The sequence below is a fragment of the Lineus longissimus genome, chromosome 18 (genome assembly GCF_910592395.1).
Source record: "Lineus longissimus chromosome 18, tnLinLong1.2, whole genome shotgun sequence".
Lineage (NCBI taxonomy): Eukaryota > Metazoa > Nemertea > Pilidiophora > Heteronemertea > Lineidae > Lineus > Lineus longissimus.
In genome coordinates this window covers 8676307-8701398 of record NC_088325.1, presented here as the reverse complement: position 1 = coordinate 8701398, position 25092 = coordinate 8676307, and the positions used below count along the sequence as shown (strand labels likewise).

Genomic DNA, 25092 nt, shown 5'->3' with positions numbered 1-25092 from the left:
ATCCGCAAATACTTTTGAAAAGCTCTGTAGGTCATAGAGACCATCTGGTAGCGTAATCTCTGCCACATCAAACCCCTTAACTTTGATTCGGTTATTCTCCCTGGCTGCACTTATGTTGTAGAATGTACAAGGTATTACTGCAAAAGTTAAAGTGATGCTACATGCATCCTGCATTTCAGTCTTGAGATTGACTGTTAAATCACTTGAACTCTGATCTGGATAGTCACTTGAATCTATGTTCATTACAGTAATCATTTACTTAAGCAAATTTTCGTTTTCAAATTTAGCTTTTATCAAAAAGTAAATTATTCTTACTTCATAATATTTCTGGGTAGGATTCCTTGATCGTAAAGGTACTCTAATGTTCCATTACTAATAGCTACAGTTCCTCCCAGTTTAAGAATTTCCTCTAGGTCGGCCTGACTTGGGGGACCAATATTGATTCTCAAGAACCTTTTCAGTAACATAGAGTAACCAATTGTTGTTGATGCCAACAGTAAACTTTGATACAGTGTATTTATGATATCTTTCTTTCCTGGTGTATCCATTTAATTACTTAGAAAATCACTAGTAAAACTCATTTATCTAGTATTCAGTGTTGGAGCGAACTTTGTTCTTGCAGCACCTCAGTGCTGGAGTGAAGCAATCTGAGAATTCTGGATGTTTACCTGGGCGTCAGAAACCACGAATATGTGCATTTTGTATGGTCCCTTTCCAGATTTCTTTGTAATAGATAATTGAATACCATCTTTTGTGTTCTGGAGCTTCTTTCCTGATCCGTGAAGGCGATTATCCTCAGAAGTTCTCAGGTCCAACCATAAACCATAGTGATTAGAATCACCATAGTATTTTTCCATGGTCATGTTACAGTCATGAGTTTTCTTCAAATCTTCAGACATAAAATGTTTCTTGATCTCCTCCCATTGATCCATCATTCTCATTCCTTCTGGGAACACCTGATTGGCAACACCCTCTATTGTGATCTGCACTTTACTTATGTTAGGGTTTTCAAACTTCTCTGAATCTCTAGCTCCATCTACATAGTCAGACACAAATAGTAATAATAATCCTTTAATAGACATTCTTGGAAAGTTGATGTTCTCATTAATTAGTGTTTCATTAGCAGTAACATTGACTGTCTTAAAATGGTCTACCCAATCATAAAATATTGAGAATCCAGAATTGTACTTGTTACTCAATTGACTAGCAATCATCTTATTAGTAACCGTGTCGTATTCAAAACAAATATTCTCTAGTTTGTAGCCCATGCTAGCTGTGTTTGTGGTGACTATGATTTCCTCCTTTGGTGCTAAAGTTATTTCAATAATCACATCTTCTTGAATTGGAAACTTGTAAAATGGAGCATGATGATGGAATAGTTCAAAATCTAATGGTATTTTGTACTTCTTGTCAAACACTTTCTTTAAAGTCTTTTCATTAGCTGTTTCTCCAGTGACATCAGCTTCAGCGACTCCTGATCTTAATTCTCTAAGATTTTTTGACTGAATACCCTGAAAAACTCTATCATTTCTTTCTTCTTCTGTAAACCACAGATCTTTAAATGTAGAATAATGACTGTATTCGTCAAGGTCAAATATCTGCTCTGTTCCCCACTTAACCACCATCTTTGAAATCAGGTTTCTACCAAGATTATTTACAACACTATTTTTAGAATCACCAGAAATGGTTACATCAGCAGACAGATAAAGAGATTTAGGTACAAAGAATGTATTCTCTCGCAATGCCGGTATTCTAACATACAGTGTTTCTTTGGGGTTAGCAGATGAGGGGTTATGAGTAATGATATGATGCTGCCTCTCAGCTTTTAAACCAAGTGGAATCTTATGTGCCCTTTCGGTATTTAATAAATATCCTGTTGCCATTTCTATTTATTTACTAGTAAAATTATGTACATGCAGTGAACAGTGCCAACATCATATATCAGGTAAAATGCACGTAAAAAAACTATTGACGTGTACTTTCTGTTGGAATACAGTAATTCATGATTACATTAACCCATTGAACTCTAGTATTCCCTCACCATTTCATTGCAACGCTTCACTGACCATTTCATGAATGATAGAATATATGTATTGTGGTGTCTGGTTCTTAGGGGTTTCTAAGCTAATTTGAGACAAAAAGGCCTGTAAGGGCTTTTGTTAAAATAGCTTAGAATTACCTAGATTCCTACCACCACAATACATATATTCTTCTATAACGTCACAACGTCATTGAGAAACCACCCATGAGTCATGATGTCATTCAAACTGTGAACTTCGAACAAGAGGGTGCAAGTCAACCCCAGCCACCCTGATGAAGCCTAGAGGGGCAGAAACGCGCGTCGGTGGAGCAACACAACAGCCCAACAATAGGGACCGATGGTCATTGTTGTAAACTACAGTGACGGTATCCAGTTTTACTTCTACTATTCTGATTTTATTGTCTGGTCCGTGTGTATCATCGGTTGATCCTGTACTCCTCAATATGTGCCATTTGGACAGCCCACCTGCTTGACTACAACAGAATGTTTCAACAACAGAGTTGCAACAAAGTCTATAACGTCACAACGTCATTGAGAAACCACCCATGAGTCATGATGTCATTCAAACTGTGAACTTCGAACAAGACAGTGCAAGTCAACCCCAGCCACCCTGATGAAGCCTAGAGGGGCAGAAACGCGCGTCGGTGGAGCAACACAACAGCCCAACAATAGGGACCGATGGACATTGTTGTAAACTACAGTGACGGTATCCAGTTTTACTTCTACTATTCTGATTTTATTGTCTGGTCCGTGTGTATCATCGGTTGATCATGTACTCCTCAATATGTGCCATTTGGACAGCCCACCTGCTTGACTACAAGAGAATGTTTCAACAACAGAGTTGCAACAAAGTCTATAGCGTCACAACGTCATTGAGAAACCACCCATGAGTCATGATGTCATTCAAACTGTGAACTTCGAACAAGACAGTGCAAGTCAACCCCAGCCACCCTGATGAAGCCTAGAGGGGCAGAAACGCGCGTCGGTGGAGCAACACAACAGCCCAACAATAGGGACCGATGGACATTGTTGTAAACTACAGTGACGGTATCGAGTTTTACTTCTACTATTCTGATTTTATTGTCTGGTCCGTGTGTATCATCGGTTGATCCTGTACTCCTCAATATGTGCCATTTGGACAGCCCACCTGCTTGACTACAACAGAATGTTTCTACAACAGAGTTGCAACAAAGTCTATAACGTCACAACGTCATTGAGAAACCACCCATGAGTCATGATGTCATTCAAACTGTGAACTTCGAACAAGACAGTGCAAGTCAACCCCAGCCACCCTGATGAAGCCTAGAGGGGCAGAAATGCGCGTCGGTGGAGCAACACAACAGCCCAACAATAGGGACCGATGGACATTGTTGTAAACTACAGTGACGGTATCCAGTTTTACTTCTACTATTCTGATTTTATTGTCTGGTCCGTGTGTATCATTGGTTGATCCTGTACTCCTCAATATGTGCCATTTGGACAGCCCACCTGCTTGACTACAAGAGAATGTTTCAACAACAGAGTTGCAACAAAGTCTATAACGTCACAACGTCATTGAGAAACCACCCATGAGTCATGATGTCATTCAAACTGTGAACTTCAAACAAGACAGTGCAAGTCAACCCCAGCCACCCTGATGAAGCCTAGAGGGGCAGAAACGCGCGTCGGTGGAGCAACACAACAGCCCAACAATAGGGACCAATGGACATTTTTGTAAACTACAGTGACGGTATCCAGTTTTACTTCTACTATTCTGATTTTATTGTCTGGTCCGTGTGTATCATCGGTTGATCCTGTACTCCTCAATATGTGCCATTTGGACAGCCCACCTGCTTGACTACAAGAGAATGTTTCAACAACAGAGTTGCAACAAAGTCTATAACGTCACAACGTCATTGAGAAACAACCCATGAGTCATGATGTCATTCAAACTGTGAACTTCGAACAAGACAGTGCAAGTCAACCCCAGCCACCCTGATGAAGCCTAGAGGGGCAGAAACGCGCGTCGGTGGAGCAACACAACAGCCCAACAATAGGGACCGATGGACATTGTTGTAAACTACAGTGACGGTATCCAGTTTTACTTCTACTATTCTGATTTTATTGTCTGGTCCGTGTGTATCATCGGTTGATCCTGTACTCCTCAATATGTGCCATTCGGACAGCCCACCTGCTTGACTACAACAGAATGTTTCAACAACAGAGTTGCAACAAAGTCTATAACGTCACAACGTCATTGAGAAACCACCCATGAGTCATGATGTCATTCAAACTGTGAACTTCGAACAAGACAGTGCAAGTCAACCCCAGCCACCCTGATGAAGCCTAGAGGGGTAGAAACGCGCGTCGGTGGAGCAACACAACAGCCCAACAATAGGGACCGATGGACATTGTTGTAAACTACAGTGACGGTATCCAGTTTTACTTCTACTATTCTGATGTTATTGTCTGGTCCGTGTGTATCATCGGTTGATCCTGTACTCCTCAATATGTGCCATTTGGACAGCCCACCTGCTTGACTACAAGAGAATGTTTCAACAACAGAGTTGCAACAAAGTCTATAGCGTCACAACGTCATTGAGAAACCACCCATGAGTCATGATGTCATTCAAACTGTGAACTTCGAACAAGACAGTGCAAGTCAACCCCAGCCACCCTGATGAAGCCTAGAGGGGCAGAAACGCGCGTCGGTGGAGCAACACAACAGCCCAACAATAGGGACCGATGGACATTGTTGTAAACTACAGTGACGGTATCCAGTTTTACTTCTACTATTCTGATTTTATTGTCTGGTCCGTGTGTATCATCGGTTGATCCTGTACTCCTCAATATGTGCCATTTGGACAGCCCACCTGCTTGACTACAACAGAATGTTTCAACAACAGAGTTGCAACAAAGTCTATAACGTCACAACGTCATTGAGAAACCACCCATGAGTCATGATGTCATTCAAACTGTGAACTTCGAACAAGACAGTGCAAGTCAACCCCAGCCACCCTGATGAAGCCTAGAGGGGCAGAAACGCGCGTCGGTGGAGCAACACAACAGCCCAACAATAGGGACCGATGGACATTGTTGTAAACTACAGTGACGGTATCCAGTTTTACTTCTACTATTCTGATTTTATTGTCTGGTCCGTGTGTATCATCGGTTGATCCTGTACTCCTCAATATGTGCCATTTGGACAGCCCACCTGCTTGACTACAACAGAATGTTTCAACAACAGAGTTGCAACAAAGTCTATAACGTCACAACGTCATTGAGAAACCACCCATGAGTCATGATGTCATTCAAACTGTGAACTTCGAACAAGACAGTGCAAGTCAACCCCAGCCACCCTGATGAAGCCTAGAGGGGCAGAAACGCGCGTCGGTGGAGCAACACAACAGCCCAACAATAGGGACCGATGGACATTGTTGTAAACTACAGTGACGGTATCCAGTTTTACTTCTACTATTCTGATTTTATTGTCTGGTCCGTGTGTATCATCGGTTGATCCTGTACTCCTCAATATGTGCCATTTGGACAGCCCACCTGCTTGACTACAAGAGAATGTTTCAACAACAAAGTTGCAACAAAGTATATAACGTCACAACGTCATTGAGAAACCACCCATGAGTCATGATGTCATTCAAACTGTGAACTTCGAACAAGACAGTGCAAGTCAACCCCAGCCACCCTGATGAAGCCTAGAGGGGCAGAAACGCGCGTCGATGGAGCAACACAACAGCCCAACAATAGGGACCGATGGACATTGTTGTAAACTACAGTGACGGTATCCAGTTTTACTTCTACTATTCTGATTTTATTGTCTGGTCCGTGTGTATCATCGGTTGATCCTGTACTCCTCAATATGTGCCATTTGGACAGCCCACCTGCTTGACTACAACATAATGTTTCAACAACAGAGTTGCAACAAAGTCTATAACGTCACAACGTCATTGAGAAACCACCCATGAGTCATGATGTCATTCAAACTGTGAACTTCGAACAAGACAGTGCAAGTCAACCCCAGCCACCCTGATGAAGCCTAGAGGGGCAGAAACGCACGTCGGTGGAGCAACACAACAGCCCAACAATAGGGACCGATGGACATTGTTGTAAACTACAGTGACGGTATCCAGTTTTACTTCTACTATTCTGATTTTATTGTCTGGTCCGTGTGTATCATCGGTTGATCCTGTACTCCTCAATATGTGCCATTTGGACAGCCCACCTGCTTGACTACAACAGAATGTTTCAACAACAGAGTTGCAACAAAGTCTATAACGTCACAACGTCATTGAGAAACCACCCATGAGTCATGATGTCATTCAAACTGTGAACTTCGAACAAGACAGTGCAAGTCAACCCCAGCCACCCTGATGAAGCCTAGAGGGGCAGAAACGCGCGTCGGTGAAGCAACACAACAGCCCAACAATAGGGATCGATGGACATTGTTGTAAACTACAGTGACGGTATCCAGTTTTACTTCTACTATTCTGATTTTATTGTCTGGTCCGTGTGTATCATCGGTTGATCCTGTACTCCTCAATATGTGCCATTTGGACAGCCCACCTGCTTGACTACAACAGAATGTTTCAACAACAGAGTTGCAACAAAGTCTATAACGTCACAACGTCATTGAGAAACCACCCATGAGTCATGATGTCATTCAAACTGTGAACTTCGAACAAGACAGTGCAAGTCAACCCCAGCCACCCTGATGAAGCCTAGAGGGGCAGAAACGCGCGTCGGTGGAGCAACACAACAGCCCAACAATAGGGACCGATGGACATTGTTGTAAACTACAGTGACGGTATCCAGTTTTACTTCTACTATTCTGATTTTATTGTCTGGTCCGTGTGTATCATCGGTTGATCCTGTACTTCTCAACATGTGCCATTTTGACAGCCCACCTGCTTGACTACAACAGAATGTTTCAACAACAGAGTCGCAACAAAGTCTATAACGTTACAATGATATTCAACTATTTGAAAGGTTCAGATTCAGGTCTGATAGCATTTTATATATAACAGATTTAATAAGGGAACAACTTGAAAGGGACACTCAGAGAAATTCTAGCCTCTCCCCTGAGACTCAAGTCTTAATGGCCATTCGCTTTTTTGCCAGTGGCAACTTCCTGCAGCTAGTAGGCGATTATTTTGGGGTGTCAAAGTCGACAGCTTCAAGGACTGTGTTTGGTGTTACAAATGATCTAAACAATCTTAAGGAACAGTTTATTCGTTGGCCCACAGACGCAGAAGCAGCAGTGATTGCACATGCATTCTACCAAAAGGCTAGATTTCCAAGAGTCATTGGTGCAATCGATGGCACCCACGTTGAAATACAATCGCCAGACATGCATCCAGGTGATGGCCATGACTATGAAGCAGCCTATGTGAACAGGAACCACTACCACTCCATTAATTGTCAATTCATCTGTGACCACTTGGGTAAGTTCATAGGCCTAGCATAGGCCTAAATGCTTTACCATGTAGATTTTATATAAAGCTATCACTAAAACCCATTCTTACCAATCCATATGATGTAGGTTTGCCTAAATTAACAAAAACATTCGATGCAAATGCTCAAATTTTTACATGACCGGCCATGTTGTGTGTTTACATTGTTAAAAGTACATTCTGCAGCAAGGCCAATCAATTTCTCGCCTCTGGTTGTGCGAGACTATCTCCTGTACAGTGTGTCTCATAATAACAACATCAAGCATATGGGGCTAGGGGGCATCTCAAAGATCACAATTGAAGCTGAGGAAAATAAAAATGAATATTTTTTTCTTTTCAGGTAAGTTTACCAATGTTGTGGCTAGATGGCCTGGCAGCACCCATGACGCATTCATATTCAGGACATCACAGATCTGCAGATACATGGAAACCTACAATGCACTGGGACAGAATGGAGTACTTTTGGGCGACAGTGGGTATGCATGCCGACCATTCTTGATGACTCCTTACTTGCATCCTGCAAATCAACATCAGACAAGATACAACCGGGCCCACAAACGGACAAGAGTGAAGGTTGAGCATTCATTCGGAGTTTTAAAGCGAAGGTTTCATGTTCTTCATGCAGAAGTGCGAATGCAGCCAGATAGAGTGTGCTGGATTATCACTGCTTGCGCCATCCTAAACAACATTGCCATTGACAGGAATGAAAGGTTGCCACCAGCAGATCGATTCCCTCGCATTGAAATGGATGATGAACCCTATGATGGACCAGAGGATGGGCGCCTGGCAAGAGACCACTTGGCCAATACCTTCTTCTAGACTGCAAGAGACAATAAGGAAACATGTAGACAGTGTTTACAATCATAACCTGTTTAATTCCTGCCAACTTGCTAATAAAACACATAGTACATTGTCCTCATTGCTCATTGGTCCGCGTACAAATTGACTCGAGAAGTTTGTCAATTTCACTTTGTGGCCGGCATGTCACACCTGTCTGAATAGACTGCTGCAATATTTGAATTTCGAGTAACAGCTTCTTCTTCTGGAGGGCCTCCAACTCCTCACTGGCGAGTTTTCTCACTTTGGCCGCTGCCATCTCATCCTTCAGTCTCTGCCCTTTCATCCTTTCATTCTCCAGGGTCGTCTGCAGAACATCAAATTGTAAAGAAAGAACATCAGCATAGCTACTCTTCTTTGGAGTGGCGGTCTCATTGTCTGAAAGAAGGGTTTAAATCCTGCAAATACCTGATCAAAATAAGTGAGGGGACTATTTCAACATAGTTTAGTTTACACTAAAGGCTGCAAGGTGGGCCCTTATGGTTTTAACTTCAAAAACTAAGTTACTATGGATCCAAAAACCTAGTTCCTATATAGAGCAAAAACTAAGATTCTTGAATTAATGAATAAATGGCTTAGGCACTATTAGCCCGCAGACTTCATTGCATTGCAAATGAGTCCGTGGAGGGGGGGGGGGGGGGGGTACGTGTAACTTACTTTCTTTTGTGACGGCCTCCTTTTCTTTCTTTGATGCACTTCTTGCTTGACCTAAAAAACAATGTTTATGCACATATATACTTGATGTCTAGTATTGATGAATTGGCCACTCATGTACTGGGTAAATGAAATGGCTCTAAAATCTAGGCCACTTTAGGCTTCTTGGTTCAAATTACTTTTGAGATGGTCCCTTATGACATTTATAACTTGTATTCTAAAATACCTTGGTACCGTAAAGTCAACTTTTAAATGGAAAATGCATAAGCCTCGTTCTGAGAGTGGAGTGTTTTGGACACGCAACCAAGATGCTCTACCAAAGTTCCCTCGGGTTGCACTAAAATGTGGAACCATGCACACAGCTCACTTCAGAAGTTTGAGGCTCTCAAAACACTGCTTCAAACACAAGTCAGCCAAGGAAGCATCAACCACCCTAAGTTTTTTAATGAGCACTACACATATTTGCTGAGAAAAACGCTCCAAATAGCCCATTTGCGCGGATTTTAGCGTCACTTGAGCGAGCCGATCCGGACTTCCTATACGGGCTGCCGTAACATAATGTAAACAACGGCGCTACCGGCGCTCCGGGCAGGCGATGGATGGAATTTGCCAAATTCGCACATATTCAAGTTATTTCGTGGCCTATCTTTTTAAGTTTGAGGTATTTTAGAATAGAAATTGAACCCTCGGCTTCGGACCTTGGTTGAGTTACCAAGACACTCTCGGGTGGAGCTAAAATTTCGTCCAAACCCTCGCCTGTCGGCTCGGGTTTGGACTGTATTTTAGCTCCACCCTCGAGTGTCTTGGTAACTCAACCAAGGTCCTCCGCCTCGGGTTCAATTCCTTAAGTAAGATAAAAACCGATTGCTTACCTATGATTTCATCCAGTGGTCTAATATTAGCGTGAAAGAGGGACAGAGATCCTTGCCCATAGTCACTGTCAATGGTGTCAACTGGAAAGAAAAGTTTACATAAAATAGTCATGATGATGGCAGCTAGATGGTAGAAGGTAGGCCTACTGACTTATAAACATACACATGTATTTTGAAAGCAAATAACTGTGATAGATCTGTGATGGATTACATTAAAGTATTTATGTTTTAACTCGAAATACATGTAGTTATTATTATTTATTATCCCCTTGGCTCATTAGTTTCTCACAGGCACAGCATGCAGCCTTACCTTTGGCTTTGCCACATGAACTTGGAAACAGTTCAAGGTTGTATTCTGGTTTTTCAAGGGCCAATTCAGATATTATACCAGTACTAGTACTTGGTTCAGGGGAATGGGCCACCTCTCTTCTGTCTGGAAAAATAATAATGTAATTAGCATTGGGAGAATAACATTGAGATGGCCCCTCGCAATGGATCGGTTACTTGAGTCTGTTCAAGTGAAGTTTATTCTTCAACAACAGTAACAACGCAAAAACGCAAAAAAAACCTATTTCTGTGATATTGATGTGATTAAAGTGCTTATTTCAGAATAATCTGAAGAAGACACCCATAATCAAGGATACATTTAGGTTTTTGAAATAACCAAGATTCGAATAAGGTAGCACGCTTGGGGTTTCTTTGATGTTGTGAGCATGCAGCACTGTTTTAAAACTAGTTGCTTCTTATGATTATTTGCAAAATGTGTGCGAGCTGGGCGCACATATAAAACATGGAATCTGGCTCGCTGTGCCAGTTCTGAATATAATGCAGACAATCATTTTACATGATGTTTCCGTAGGCCTAGGCCTACTATAACTATGATATGCTAGCCTTAATTCAACATGCAAACAAAATTAAAAGTAGAAATTGTCTGTAGGCATAGCCAATTGATTGTTGTGGCTGCTTAGAAATGGAATCTGAGAAGATATGACAAACTTACCCTGGTTTTTTGCTGGGGGTGCTGGCATGGCACTTTCAGTGCCTCCAGTTATTCCTTGAAAACTCGGATCATCTTTAAAAGCCTCTGCTATCCGCTCTTTAATTGGGTCGATCTTTAATGCAGGGCCCCCTCCAGTGCCTCCTGCATGCTTCTTTCTCTCATAATTATAGGTCTTCGCCTGAGAAACCATCTTGTTCCACTTCTCTCTTACTTTCTCCCAGCTTCTCTGGGCCACTCCAAGAGAGCTGATGACATTGGCTATGGCTTCCCATCGTGAAACCTTAATCTCATGGGTGATGAATGGCCCAAACTTGGCCCTGAGGCTTGAAAGTTCTTCCACTGCGTATTGGGTCAGTGTGGCCATCTCGGCTTGACTAAAATTTGGCAATCTAACTTTTTTGGTATCATTTTTTGCCTCCATGGCTGCCATCTTGAATTTACAAAGATGGGGACCCTACCTCCTGTCACATGATCAAAATCCCTAGCAACCAGCGCCAAGTCCTGCTAAGCCCAGCCCTACCTAACGCTGGGCCTAACGCTGATGCTGGAACCATTATCTAGCGCCACGCCAGCTATCACTGGCTAGCGTGGTGCTAGGGGTAGCGCCACGCTAAGTCTAGCGCTATTTCAGGAACTGGGCCCTGGTCCCAAAAGTGACCCAGCGTGTAACCGGCACCACAAGCAATAGCTCACTACATGTATTATCGAACAGAATCATTCAGTCTCTCTATACAAGGATTCGAGAAACCTGGAGATCTAAGAATCATGAATTGTTGATACGTCTGACAGCAATTCCGTTTGATAACGTCAAAAACATTTTTATGTTGATTAACATGCCACTTGATGAAAGTATCAGGATATTTGAAGGTAGTCATTCCAGCATCCCAGTCCGCATTAAACATTGGAGGCATATTATTTTCATGAACCTGCATCATGAAGAAATTTATTTTTTAGTCATTTATGTAATATCTCGGATCGGTTATGTTGGGATTATAGTCTGGAACACTCCAGGAAGTCCATCTATTCTTATCTTTAAACACCGAAAAATCATAATCGTCTTTTAACCCAAACCCGCTTAAGTGTCAGTCCATGATACCACCATGCAGAGGGTGGCAAGGTGGGGGTCAACCGTTTTTAACGAGATTAGGTATGCAAGATCCTTCCACTAAGACATCATTACACAGCAATTGATGACTCTCAAAAATCACTAGCAACCGAGTTAGGGGCAGGCCTAGTTAGGGGGCTTGTTTTAGCTTTTTTCCCCCTATTTTTTGTGTATTTTTGGGTCAATGTTGGGCACCCCTGCAGAGACTAAAAAAAATAGCTGGATTTTCCCCCTTTGTATGATGGAAGTATTTGATGAGATCTTCCATTCTGCAACAGGTCATTGAGTAACACTTCATACTTTGGTCGTGCTAGGCCTAGTAATTATGCATACCTAGGGGCAGTGCTTAGGAAGAGCTCTCTATCGACGCTCATATCTCCAACACTGCAGGTCTTTGAATGCTGTGGCTTGCACATGATAAAGGTAATGATACCTACTTTCAAAATCAGAAATAAAATTTCCGGCCGCTTTTACTGTTTTCCCAGGATAAACCAAGGAAAAAGTGATATTTTTCACCAAAATGACACTCATTGGCTAGTGCTGCCACCTTGTGTACACTTGATGAATTATAAAATAAATGCATAATGAACACATAATTTATGCTTGGTGCTGGCCATGAGGATTAGTAGTTACTGTCAACCACCATGATCACCCCCCCCCCCCCCCCCATGCCTAGGCCTACTAACCTATTTTAAGTAGGCCTACCGGTAAATAACTCCACTTGCATTTTTCCCCCAAAAAAAGAACAAGCTCATGACTACAAATTTGCCCTTGATGAAAGCCCTTTGGGGAATTGGGCCCCATAGGTCCTGAAATGCTGATTTGAATTTCAAATAACATTTCGGCCTTGGCCTACCTGATGGCAACGTAATTGAATAAGCTACCTGTAGGCCTTCTTACAGTCCGAAAACCTAAAGAAACCCCCCTGTTGGTGAGGATGCTAATGTTGACCCATTCATTAGCCTGTGTCATGCTGCCAGAGCATGTTGTAAGGGTTGGACCCCCCCCCCCCCCATGGCTAAGGCACCTGAAGGGCATGTGGTATGACCTACTAATACATCTTTATCAACCCATGCAGGGATCATCCTGTTCCTAAGAACCTTGCAGAAGTGCTCATTTCACATACTAGTAACACCTTCCATTGCTAAGGAGCCAATTGACCAAAGGTGCAGTTCCTACTGTAATTACTGTTTGATGAGGACAACCCTGCAGTTGGCTGCACCGTCAGAGTACTGCTATTGGAAGTTTTTAGCTCCTTGGTTGGCGGTGAAATGTTCTCCTGGAGTTGCTCTAGCATTGGCTAAATTGTACATATACATGTACTGGAATGGAGAAGTTTTTCATGAACTGAGTTACGGTACTGTCCAGTCCCTTAGGAGAGATCACAACTTTCCACATGCTACACTTGTACCTGTCTGCAGAGGACAGTGCTGCCATCTAAGAAGCAGGGACACTTTTTTTTTACAAATGGGTGATTTATTTACAAGCTAATATAATGATACATAGAAAAAAGGCTATTTTGCAGACAATAGCCAAACCACTACTAACCACTACTAGGGAGGGACCAATACTAGTAACACCTCATTTACGGTACTACATGTCAGGCCCAAGTGCAGGATAGTATCAGGAGAGAGTCCCACTTTCCAGTAGCAGGCTTGGTTGTTCAAAACTGACATTAGCGCTACTAAGTATACTGACATTAAAAATCTATCTTGGCATTTACAATTGTTTACTGAAAGCCAAAGTTCAAATTTATCCCAAGATATCGCTATAAAATCATTTTTTAACCAAGCCCCGCATTTTACCTGATGAACCATCCGCTAGATATACTAGAACATCAAATCTGGATGTCCTTCATATTGCAGGTTATGTTAGTCAAGGGAGACAAAAACACAGCATGTAACAGTTTTAGGAAATTCAGCATGTATTTTCTTTAGAAAATGAGAGATGTATTGTAGAATGCGAACAATGCATTTGCAATCAATGGCGTGGAAAATCTCTGGTCAAGCCTGATGAATGTACATCCAATAAAGTCGTACCCTTTCATTCTAAATCAAGAATTCTTGATGTGCAGCTGACAACTTTCACTGGGCTAATTCTGCCCAGTCATGACTCAAAGACCAACATTTCAGAAAATCTGTCTCCACCCTCTTATCATTTCTCTCTCCCAGCTCAAGAGTTCTTGACCAGCAGTCCTTATAATACTGTTGCAACAACATTATCCATCAAATTTGCCCTTCTGTCCCGTCTGCTGGGTTTTCTAAGGCGTCGGCTGGTTGAACAGAAGAAGAGGCAACAGCGGACTGAAAAAAGATATTGATGGAGAATCAGGTTTGGCTTAGAATCCCTCATTGCCAAGGAGATGGGAGCCAGAATGGCATCAAGGTTTTCAGCTTAGTCCCTCCTCTCTCATCAGTGACCTTCTTACATGTAAGTCAGTCGCTGCAGGCAGAATTAACCAATATTCACTTTGGCTTGCCCCGAATCTTCTCCCCTTTTTTTTCATTCAACTCACCTCTGTATCCATGGGTGCTGGTTCTACTTCTGGTTCTACATTTGCCACAGATACTCGATGTTTAGCCTCACATCCTTTACACAGAGCTGAAAAGGCACCAGATTATGGGGGTAATGATAATATGATGAGCAATATAATAGTGTGAGGACGTGATGATGATGATAGACTTGTTTTGATAATGCGACTGGCCATGCTGATTTTGTACGGCAGTGAAGCATCACCTCCAGTGGCACTGGCAGGGAATCATAACTGGGACTTACTGATCATCAAGCCAAGGCTCCAATCAACTTTCTAGGAAGAACACAAGTGAAGTGGTAAATTGTTATCACTCAGTTGGTTTTGCACCTAAGTTAGGTTTAGTCAGAGTGGGTATCATTACAGGCCTACTGCTTCTTTTCTACTTCAGTGATTTTGAGACTGATCCCTTACCTAGGCCAACTGGGACAAAAACTCCCCACTTGAAATATATTCCCCGAGACGTCACTCGATGAACTGAACCACCATCTTTTCTGGGCTTCCGACTTGTTTTAGAGGGTTGATGAAGTGGGTGCTGTCATCTCCTTTGCTGATTCCATGATAAACTCAACTTGTATCGGTGGTTCGGGCATATTGTGGTGTCCAGAACTGGAGAACTCATATCAAACACGCCAGCACGAAGTGCTATGAGCTCCCATTCACTTTTGACTTGACTGGCTTTCCTGGAGGACATCCAACGCATCAAATGGGAGTGCACGTCCTTCTTACATTGTTTCAAGGGGATCACACTCTTGTCATTGGGGTATGAAGCGTCAGTACCACACTCGATATCCTTGGATATGACAGCAAATCCACATTTCAACTGTGATTTTTCAGCTTCCATTTTCAATAGACTATCACACAATGTACACGTGCATGTACACAATGCATTGTAACTGTAACTGTTGTTGTTGTTGTCGTTGCTGGTGTTCGTTTCCGCCTAGACCGCTAAGCCTCCACAGGGGTAATGAAGGCCTCTAGGTTGTTTGAGGGAGTGTGTGGGAGGGGCAAGGGAGAGGGGGATTCACTAACATCTAAAAATGTAATTTTATTTGGAAAGCATGTGTATTTCGTCAGTTATCTGAGGGAATGGGCCAAAAATGGGCACCAGTGAGAAGGGCGCGACTCGACCCCCTCACCGGAAAACCATAAGGGCGGCCGGATTTTTTTCTTTTGCAAATTAAAAAACAGCATTCTGACTTCCTTACCTGGAAGTGGCATCACCTAAAAAACTGCAGTGTTGGAGCTAAAGGAGAGTTAAAATTGCCTTTTTACTGAAATTTGAGATTGCATTGTTTTTGGGACGTACTGTACCTGTCATTAAAATGTACCTGGGGCAAAACAAAAGGCATGAAAAGGTAGCTCAGATCATGTACTTTCAATTTCAATAGGCGGTGTTTAGTGATAATTCTGTTTGATGCACGAAAATTGACAAAAGACTTAGCCTATTTTGAGGGATAATGCATGTTTTTTTAAAAGGAAAATGAGTAGGAAATGGTTAACAGCCGTACCCCAAAACTGTGGGTTTATTTTCGAAACCAATCCACCAGCCTTCATAGTACCCTAGGACAGGTCTGTGGTAGAAATTAAAACTAGATCTGTTGACTTCCCACCTTGCCACTATTTGCATGATCCTGCATGGTGGTATCATGGACTGACACTTAACAATACTCATAGTTTCTAACGGTTAATACTATTATTCGTTTCGTTAAAATTGATTTCGCCTGGGCAAGGTATATGTAAGTTTTTCATTATTTCACAAACCTGATAATAGGTATGAAATCTATAAAACGATCTGATCATACGAGTTTTGTGGTTCAGGAGTTCGTTGACTGAAACCCCTCAGCTGGTGTTGCAAACCATACTACCATGTTAAATTAATTCAGGTAAAATGATAGCGGGTTTTTTTCTAATCGCAAATAGTCTGCTCTATTCTTCAAATTTAAAAATCCAGGAGTCATATTACTCTCTTTGCTTTTGAAGCCACCAGAGCTGGCGGTCCAGCAATGATCACTCACATAGACAGCAAAAATTAAAAAGTCATAGTCAATGGTCTTAGAATGTTTTGCTGCCAGTGGGTAATACATCATTTATTATGGACGAAAGTGCTCAATGTCACCCTATCTGTACTAAATAAATAGAAATGAACTTTATAATACAAGAAGATGAATGCAACGAAGCTGTTCTTAAGTATTACTCACCATACCCAAAGATTTTAAAATATGGTGTAATAAAAGTGTTTGGGAAGGATTGAGTATCGAAACATTAAATGAAGATAAAACAGAAGTCATCAGCAAATGTGAAAATGATTTAGAATTAATCTCTGAGAAGTTGAACCAAAAAGATGGTTAAGAACTCTTTTCACTCCCCCCAACATAGACATTTTAGTTGAAGTGATTTTTGTGAAACCTGGCAGAAGTGGATAAATATTAAAAAAACTACCCATGTCAAAATCAATTGTGACCACAATAATTTTCTAATCATTGAACTTACAGAGGACAAGGACTTTTCAATTAAAGAATATATTACCTTTATCCGGTGATGTATTGATTGATGATTTAGGTTTTAAAGAAGAGAAGTTAACCAGGAAAGGAAAATACTAATCCACCAAACCACTTAACTTTTACACAGCACGTCTTAAAATAAGATCGAATTTGGTTGATAAAAGTAAGACACTCTATAACAATAAACCTTCTGACATTTTTTTGCATTGTACCAGTGTAGAATGGTGATCACATAAAACTTCAGAAATATGCTGACTTCATTCATTGTAAGAAGGTTGTGAATAAATGTACAAATCGTCTCAAATTTGAAATCACAGATGAGATGGGTAAACTAGTTAATTTCGGAGGAATGCCAGTTGTTTTAGTTTTTCACTTGAAGTTCAAAATAATGTTTTTGATTATAGTTTATTTACTCGAAATAGGGAGGTGCAGACGGTGTTTGGGCGTCAGCTCACCGCTGGATAATAATAGTTGGAAACGTAATTTACTTTGACTCGAGTTTTTCTAGCACTTCGGTTTGTGCTAGTTTTGTGCCTGTTCTAAAAAAGTTTGTTTCAGGGTTTCCACACCAACACTAGATTCAGTAGATCCCGACATCAAAATCCATCAACCGGTCATGTTCATCAGTTATCCAAATCCTAAATTTGTTAAATGCTTTAGAACATGGTCTGTCTCTCAAACTAGTCAAATAGTTCGTGAGCATATCACCGAAATCACACTCTTTCAATGGAACCCTAGCAAGTAAGTCTGATCTCTTAGAATTGTATATTACATTGTTTTGGTTAATTATATCACAATGAATATGTAAATAATCAAATGTTTTGAAATTTAAAATTTTTACCAGTAGCCTCCTCTAATGTAAAACGAAAACCGCATTCTAAGGCAGATTTTGACCCTCCATTTGTTCACGGAATTCTTTAATGAAAGACTTAACTGTATAGCGTATTCATTGTTGGATCTGCTGTCAACATCGACCACCCTGAATACCAAAGTGTTGTTATCAGTTTCCTAGAAATGTTGTAAAACGTACAGGGGAATCCCGCGAAGATAACCTTCATACCACCAACATTAGTCAACAGCTCACCCAACTGAATTGTCAGATCATTGCTAATTTGACTATCTAACCATTTAGACTCAATCATAACTATTTGTTGATGCATTTATTTAAGTTAGTGTTTTCGTTATTTTGGAGCGTTAGCTCCGGTGGAAAGCCATTTCCTGCTAGGTATTTTTTAAGGCTTCTTTTTAAATGTTTTTTAAGTTGGTTTTAGTGTGGTTTTTTTGTGTTTTTTTAACTGAAGTTTAAGTTGAATTTGCTGGTGTTTTTTTTAACTGTTTTTATTTTTATTTTTTTTGTTTTTACTTCTTCTTTATCCCGATTGGTGTGTTAAGTTTATTCGACAAACGAGATTTCATAATGTTGTTTTTTTCCCCATTGTAAACAAAGTAAATCTCACGATTTCCCTTCAGGATTTCCCTTCAGGGTTTCCATCTGTGGCAGGGAAACTGTGATTTCATCAGTGTTCCCCAATTCTGAAAACTCTGTCGCCAACCTTACTTTGAGTTTTGGAAATATCTTTGATTTTGTATTTGCGGTCAATTTCTATATCTTCACACTTACCATAATTCTTTTTTGTTTTAGGTTTGAAAAGTTTTCGTAAAAGTCATCTAAAAATTTTGATAGATTTTCGCTCTCTTTAATGCCTTGATTTTTAGTTTTTTTGCCCTCCATTTAAAGTACATTTTTTGGTTAAATAGAGGGATTAACAGAGTTTTTAACAGTTTAAGAGAATTTACATATGAAATGGAACGTAACAAGAGCAGTACTCGCTCAAATAACAAACTAGAAAAGAGGTTTTGCCAGGTTTGTATCTCTGAAGTTTTATCAAAAAATGACAACCAACATCGAAACTCTGAAAAACACAAAAATAACTTAAACAATTTTAGAGAGTATCAATAAAACATCCCCCCCCCAACAAACCACCACCCGAGGAACCCTAAAGGGAGTTGCTACCCCAACCAGAGGAACCGACTCCACAATCAATAGGAACAGGAAGATTTGTTGGTATAGGTTGGGAAAATTAAAGGAATAGAAATATTCAACAAATTCGGTAACAAGAAGGGACACCAGCTCCCGCAAGATTTTGTATATGTACAATTTAGACAACCCCAGGAAGCAATAACCCTGGCGAAATACAAACAGAAATTGGTTGAGGTGTTATCACTATCTCAACAGCACCAATTTTAAGATAAGTATTACTGTGGAAGACAATTTCATTAAAGCATAATTTTTAAAGAATAACACAGGAATCCTTCATGGTATCCATTCGCATTTGAGATGGTCTTTTTGGAATATAAACCAGAAGTTGCTGTGCAAAATGTTGGGTTTACATCAAACTACAAATCGAGGAGAGGCATTTTAAGAGCAGCAGTTTAAACCCTAAAGAAATTAACAAATCTGATCTAATTTTAGCTGCGTACAGAGACACCAAAGGCGGGCACTTCGTTAAACTTCCTTTCAAATCTAGTTCGATAATTATTGTGTACAGTGCAATGACGGGAAGTTTTTTTTTGTGGAGTTTAATAGCAGAATAGCAGAACATTATGATCCAACTATTCACCATTGTAATGCTGGCTCCTACAGAAATGATCAAGGTGAAAGCAAAATAAGATAAATTATTAGTATGTGTTAAAAAAAGATGTGCAAAAAATAGAACGAGAAAATAATTTGCTGATGAATATTGTTGGATTGAAAACCAATAAGGTAGGTTCAAAAAACCTTCTGGACTACACTTTGGAACCACTCTATCTGTCCAAAGGTTTTGAAGCTGAAAACGTCATTGACATCCTGTATTACCCAGAAGTATTAAGGTAGCAGGAAGGATTGGGCGTTTGTGGTTTCTGAGTCTGAGGGGGTTGGTGTCTGTTGACTGTGCTTTAAGAGAGACTAGGCATGGCGCCAGTCTCTCTTAAAGCACAGTCAACAGGCATTTGGTCTCAGTATTTGGGTAAGTACAGAATCAAGGCAGCTCAGAGAGCAATGATTGAACGATGCTGTGGACAAGTCCAAGGATACTGCATCAGTCACGACCAACTTCTCATCAGAAAGCGTCACCACCAGCATATTCAATGTTCAGTTCCAACCTGTACCAGTCCAATGCACGCCTGTCATGGTCAGCAGTGGTCAGCTTAGCGCGATATAGAACATTCTTCCGAAACTCAAGTGAGGGAAGTCTGCTCATTAGCATATCTCGCGCACTGCTCCTTCTTGTCAAACATCGTAGTGAAATCGTGATGGAAAACGTCTGGCTTTGCACCAGACATTGAGACTAATAAGTTAAGAACTAATAGGTAAAGAAGTTCTACTTGCGCGAGACTGCTGTGATAAAGTTATCATTGCAGAGACTCCGGTGACGTACACATATATTTTTTACAATCAAAAATGCCCTCAAAAGACGACATGGAATGATTATTTTATTGATATTTCCTACTATATGCCTTCCAATTATCACTTTATACAAAAAGATCGGCGTTAGGTCGCATGCTTTTCTTTCCTGGTGACACTATAAAGCAAAATAGTTGCAACCCCGTAAATGCGCGATAAGTCCAATAATAAGTGACGGTGGCCCGTTATAAATGTTTCGCCAGCTTCGCTTTTTTGCCGCTACGCGGCGCTTTGGGCCTTTGCGTCAAGTATTACCTACTGAAAAATATATCTGTGTTTTTTCGGAAAAATAGTAGCCATAAAAAATATTTGTGTAGAAGGTGTATGAACGCTTTTGATAGGGAAGTGACTCTAGTTAATCACAAAAGGAAATGTGGGGTTCATGATTATCGTGAAATTGAAATATCGCAGAAGGGTAGCATAACAGCAAATCTAAAATTTAAAAAATACTCATTTAAATATAGGTTTCCTTTTGCGATGTACGCCGATTTTGAAGCAACTAGTACGCAAGTAAGTGATGCTGATAGCACACACGTAGGTGATGTTGATAGCACACGCGTAAGTGATGCCGATGGCATCGAGGCATCAGAAAAAACTAAGTGATTAAAAACCCAAAAAGCCTCTGCGGTGGGATGTTACATTTACTCAGATTATCCATGGTTGATTGTTTTTGTGAATAGTTAATGCAGAAGGAAGAAGAATTTGGGAAACTTTTAAATACAGAATTAAAAATGGAATTGACTAACGAAGATCAAGCGAAGATCGAGTTGGATAAACTAAATGGAAAATTTTATTATTGTGGTAAGACATGCAAGAAAATTGAAAAAAATGGTTCAGGATCATGATCATTACAGCGGTAAATTCAGAGGTGCAGCCCACAACTTCTGTAACCTCATGGCAAAACACGCCAACTTTGTTCCGATTTTCTTCCACAATCTCAGTCACTATGACTCTCATCTTTTCATCAAAACACAGGTTAAAAAACACTAATCAGGAAGACAAAGGGAAACATACTGAAACATCCCAAAATCAGCAGAGGAATATATTTATTTTCAGTTGATTTTTTGCGGTTTTTAGACTCATTCAGATTTTTGCAATCCAGTTTGGACAATATCACAAAATCAATGGTACACGACGACTTCAAAATCACAAGGAAGTTTTACCCAGACAAGGAAGATTTAAATTACTTAGAAAGAAAGGTTCTGTGCCATATCCTTTTTACACATCACAAGAAAGTTACAACGAAAAAACACTAAGAGATGATATGTTGTTAACGATTCGAAAAATGAAATAGAGCCTCCGGAGATGTATCAAAAAGCAAAAGAGATTTGGGATCACTTCAAAGCAAAAGCCAACTCCGGTGGAAAAGAGAGCTTCCGTTGGGATCCTGGATAGTTTATCGACCTGTATCTAAAATCCGATGTGTTACTTTTGGCAGATCTTTTTGAAAAATTTAGAGATGTCAATTTAAACTATTTTCAAATCGATCCCTGCCATTGCTATTCTTCTTCCGGACTCACTTGGCAAGCTGGGTCGAAATACACATATATCAATCTCTAACTACTAACTGAAGTTGACTCTATTCTGTTATTCGAAAAGGCAATCAGAGGTGGAATTTCTTGGGTGATGGGAACTAGGTATTTTAAAGCAGATGATCAACACGAACTTTGATGTCGATGCAAATAATCTTTATTGGTTGGATATGAAGCAAATGTTGCCCGAGTCTGATTTCAGAGTTTGTGTAGATATATATGGGCGATTATAACCGCAAATATTCACCAATGCGCGAGGGATAGCAAGTTACTCCTAGAAGCCAATGAGGCGTATAGTTCGTGGCCCGTACAGCTGTAATTTCTAAAATCTGCATTTCCTAGAATCGTCGTGAGGGATAGATACCGCGAGCTCTAGAATCCACAGGTTCTAGAACCGTGAGCGATAGATCTCGTGAGGGATAGAAGTTCCAAAATTCCGTTATGTGGCTCCACTATCTCGTGAGCGATAGCAGTTCAAACAATTTCCGTTATGTGGCGCCACTGTCACATATTCGTATTGTTTTTGCTGTAAGCGACACTGCAACATTATCATTTTTGTGCTACTTCGTCCATTTATGATTTACAATGATTATTCTGTTCTACTACATGTATTCAGCTGTGTGGTACCATCTGCTTTGATTTATTAATGGCCTCACTAGTTCATCTTACGGGCCGTGTTAAACGAATCCTGCGAATGGTTCAGATATGCTTTTCTAAAATTGCAACGAAAGTAGCCTACGCATGTACGCACTTTCTGACAGTGACAAGTACCACGTGTTGAGGCCAACTGACAGTAGTGTCGCTTACAGCAAAAACAATACGACGACGTCAATATGCGACAGTGGGGCCACATAACGGACTTTTTTGGAACTTCTATCCCTTACGAGATCTATCGCTCACCGTTCTAGAACCTGCGGGTTCTAGAGCTCGCGGTATCTATCCCTCACGACGATTCTAGTAAATGCAGATTTTAGAAATTACAGCTGTACGCGCCAAGAACTATACGCCTCATCGGCTTCTAGGAGTAACTTGCTATCCCTCGCGCGTTGGTGAATATTTGCGGCAATAACCGCCCATAACTATCTTCACCCAGAACCACTAGAAAAAACTGAATCGTACATTAGGCCCCCTACTGGATTCTACAATTTTATCTCAAGCAGGGAATGATGTTGAAAAAAACTCACAACGCAATTAGCTTTAAACAGAGAAAGTTGTTGGGGAAATATACTGATTTTAGCACGAAACAGAGGATGGTGGCCATAACAGACTTTGAAAAAAGATTTCTTAAAATTAATGAATAACGCTTTCTACGGAAAAACCTGTGAAAACATAAGGAAAAGGAAGGATGTTGAGTTGGTGACAGAGCTCGACATTGCCTTGAGGAAACACGCCAATCTTAAGTTCGATTATATGAGACTAAAATATCAAGACCAAAACTTTTATGTGATTCACAAAATGCGTGTTTCTTTATCACGTTGTGGTACAGTACAATGGAAAAACTAAAAAAAGACATCAGGGGTACTAATAAGTTTGTTTATGGTTGGTTGGACTGGCAAAGACGAGAGGAAGTTTTTGTTGATGAAGAACTTGATCATGTTTTACCAGTAGATCATTTCAAAGACGTCCCCGAAGTATGTTGGCATTTGTCAAATATAGATCCAATTAGTCGAGGAGAAAATCGTAGCAAGAGCGCAAAATTAATTGGCAATCTGTACAAACTTCAACTTCAAAATGCCCAGCAATTTATGAATAATTATGAGTTCCAAAGTAAGGAAGAAAGGGATGAAACTTTGAAGCAATTAGATGATGTTGAAAAACATCCTGAGGTGATTAACGTCTCATGGTTTGAAATCGGTAACAACTCATTGAATTTTTCTGAGTAACCTTTCTATTTAACTAAACCGTATTTTTTCCCTTAACTGTTTTGTAGCGTAAAACCTTTTCAATTTTGTACTCGATCTATTATGGGTTTGGGACGTAGCAGAGCTCTTCTGTGTAAAAATAACCGTCTATAATTTCTGATGATAATCCTCAAGTTGGTAGACAATAGGTTTTGTGAAAATGATTTTTTTTATTTCTAAAACTTCTTCTGTAAAATTAGGAGGGTAACCTTTAGAAAATATGGTTTTGTACTTGATTATCCTTACGCTGCAACCAATCTTGTATTTTGGTTGACCATAATCTTTAAGTAGAAATGCACTGTAGAGATTGTACCAGGCTGTTTCGGCATTATCTTCTTTTTTAGCTCCGATTGGTTTCATTCCAATGGATGAGTGAAATGTGTTGTTGTAACCATTCACGAGGTTGTCAAGAATTTCCAACCATTTGTAAGTCTCTTTTGCAGTCACATATTTCCATATTCTCATTTAAAAAGTTCGATTAAATCTTTCGACAACAGCTGCTTTATTTATTAAACTGTTATTTTCTCAAAGTTTGTAAATCAACATAATGATTGCGTTGAGTCCTTGCGTCGAGGTACTAATAAGCGAAATGTCACACTTCTTAGATTTTTACTTTGGCCCCTGGTGGCCAAGAAAAAAATCAAATCAGACCGAAATTCAGTGTCAGTGGTCACCTAACCGAAGGGGTCCTATGTTTAAAGTTTCAGGTTCATAACTCTAGCGATTAAGAAACATGGCACTATTTTTTAAATATGATAAAGATAACGACCACGCCAGACCACGCCGGACTGCAGAAACTGCAGACTTCCCTGTGGTGAACCAAAAAAGCCCTTGGTTTTCGATTTTAGCCACAACAAGGAATCAGCTAACGCTATCTGTGACCTTGAAAAGTAGGTTAAATCAAAAACTGATGTGATATATCATATGTCGTCTCAACACTTACATACATGAGAAACTAATTGGTGATGATCGATCCTTAGTTATGAAGTTATAGCAAGTTTTGTGTTTTGTGTTTTCGGTTAAAGCCACCGAGTGGCAAAATCAGAATCGAATCGGATCGAATTCGGTCTCCCAGGTGTCATTTCATAGGAAAACGAGTACAAAGTTTCAAGTTGATATCTCCAGTAGTAATAAAACGTGGTTCGATAACCATGATAACGGACAACGACGACATTACGCCAGACGACGGACGCGCACTGCGCTATCTGATAAGCTCACCTCTCTGGA

At 40.4% G+C, this 25092-nt stretch overlaps 1 protein-coding gene across 1 annotated transcript in view; it reads right to left on the bottom strand.

Moving 5' to 3' along the window:
• The window catches only part of LOC135502097 (ankyrin repeat domain-containing protein 50-like), a 357552-nt gene that overhangs the window by 120744 nt on the left and 211716 nt on the right, over positions 1 to 25092 (bottom strand). The gene's annotated exons all lie outside the window — the stretch shown is intronic.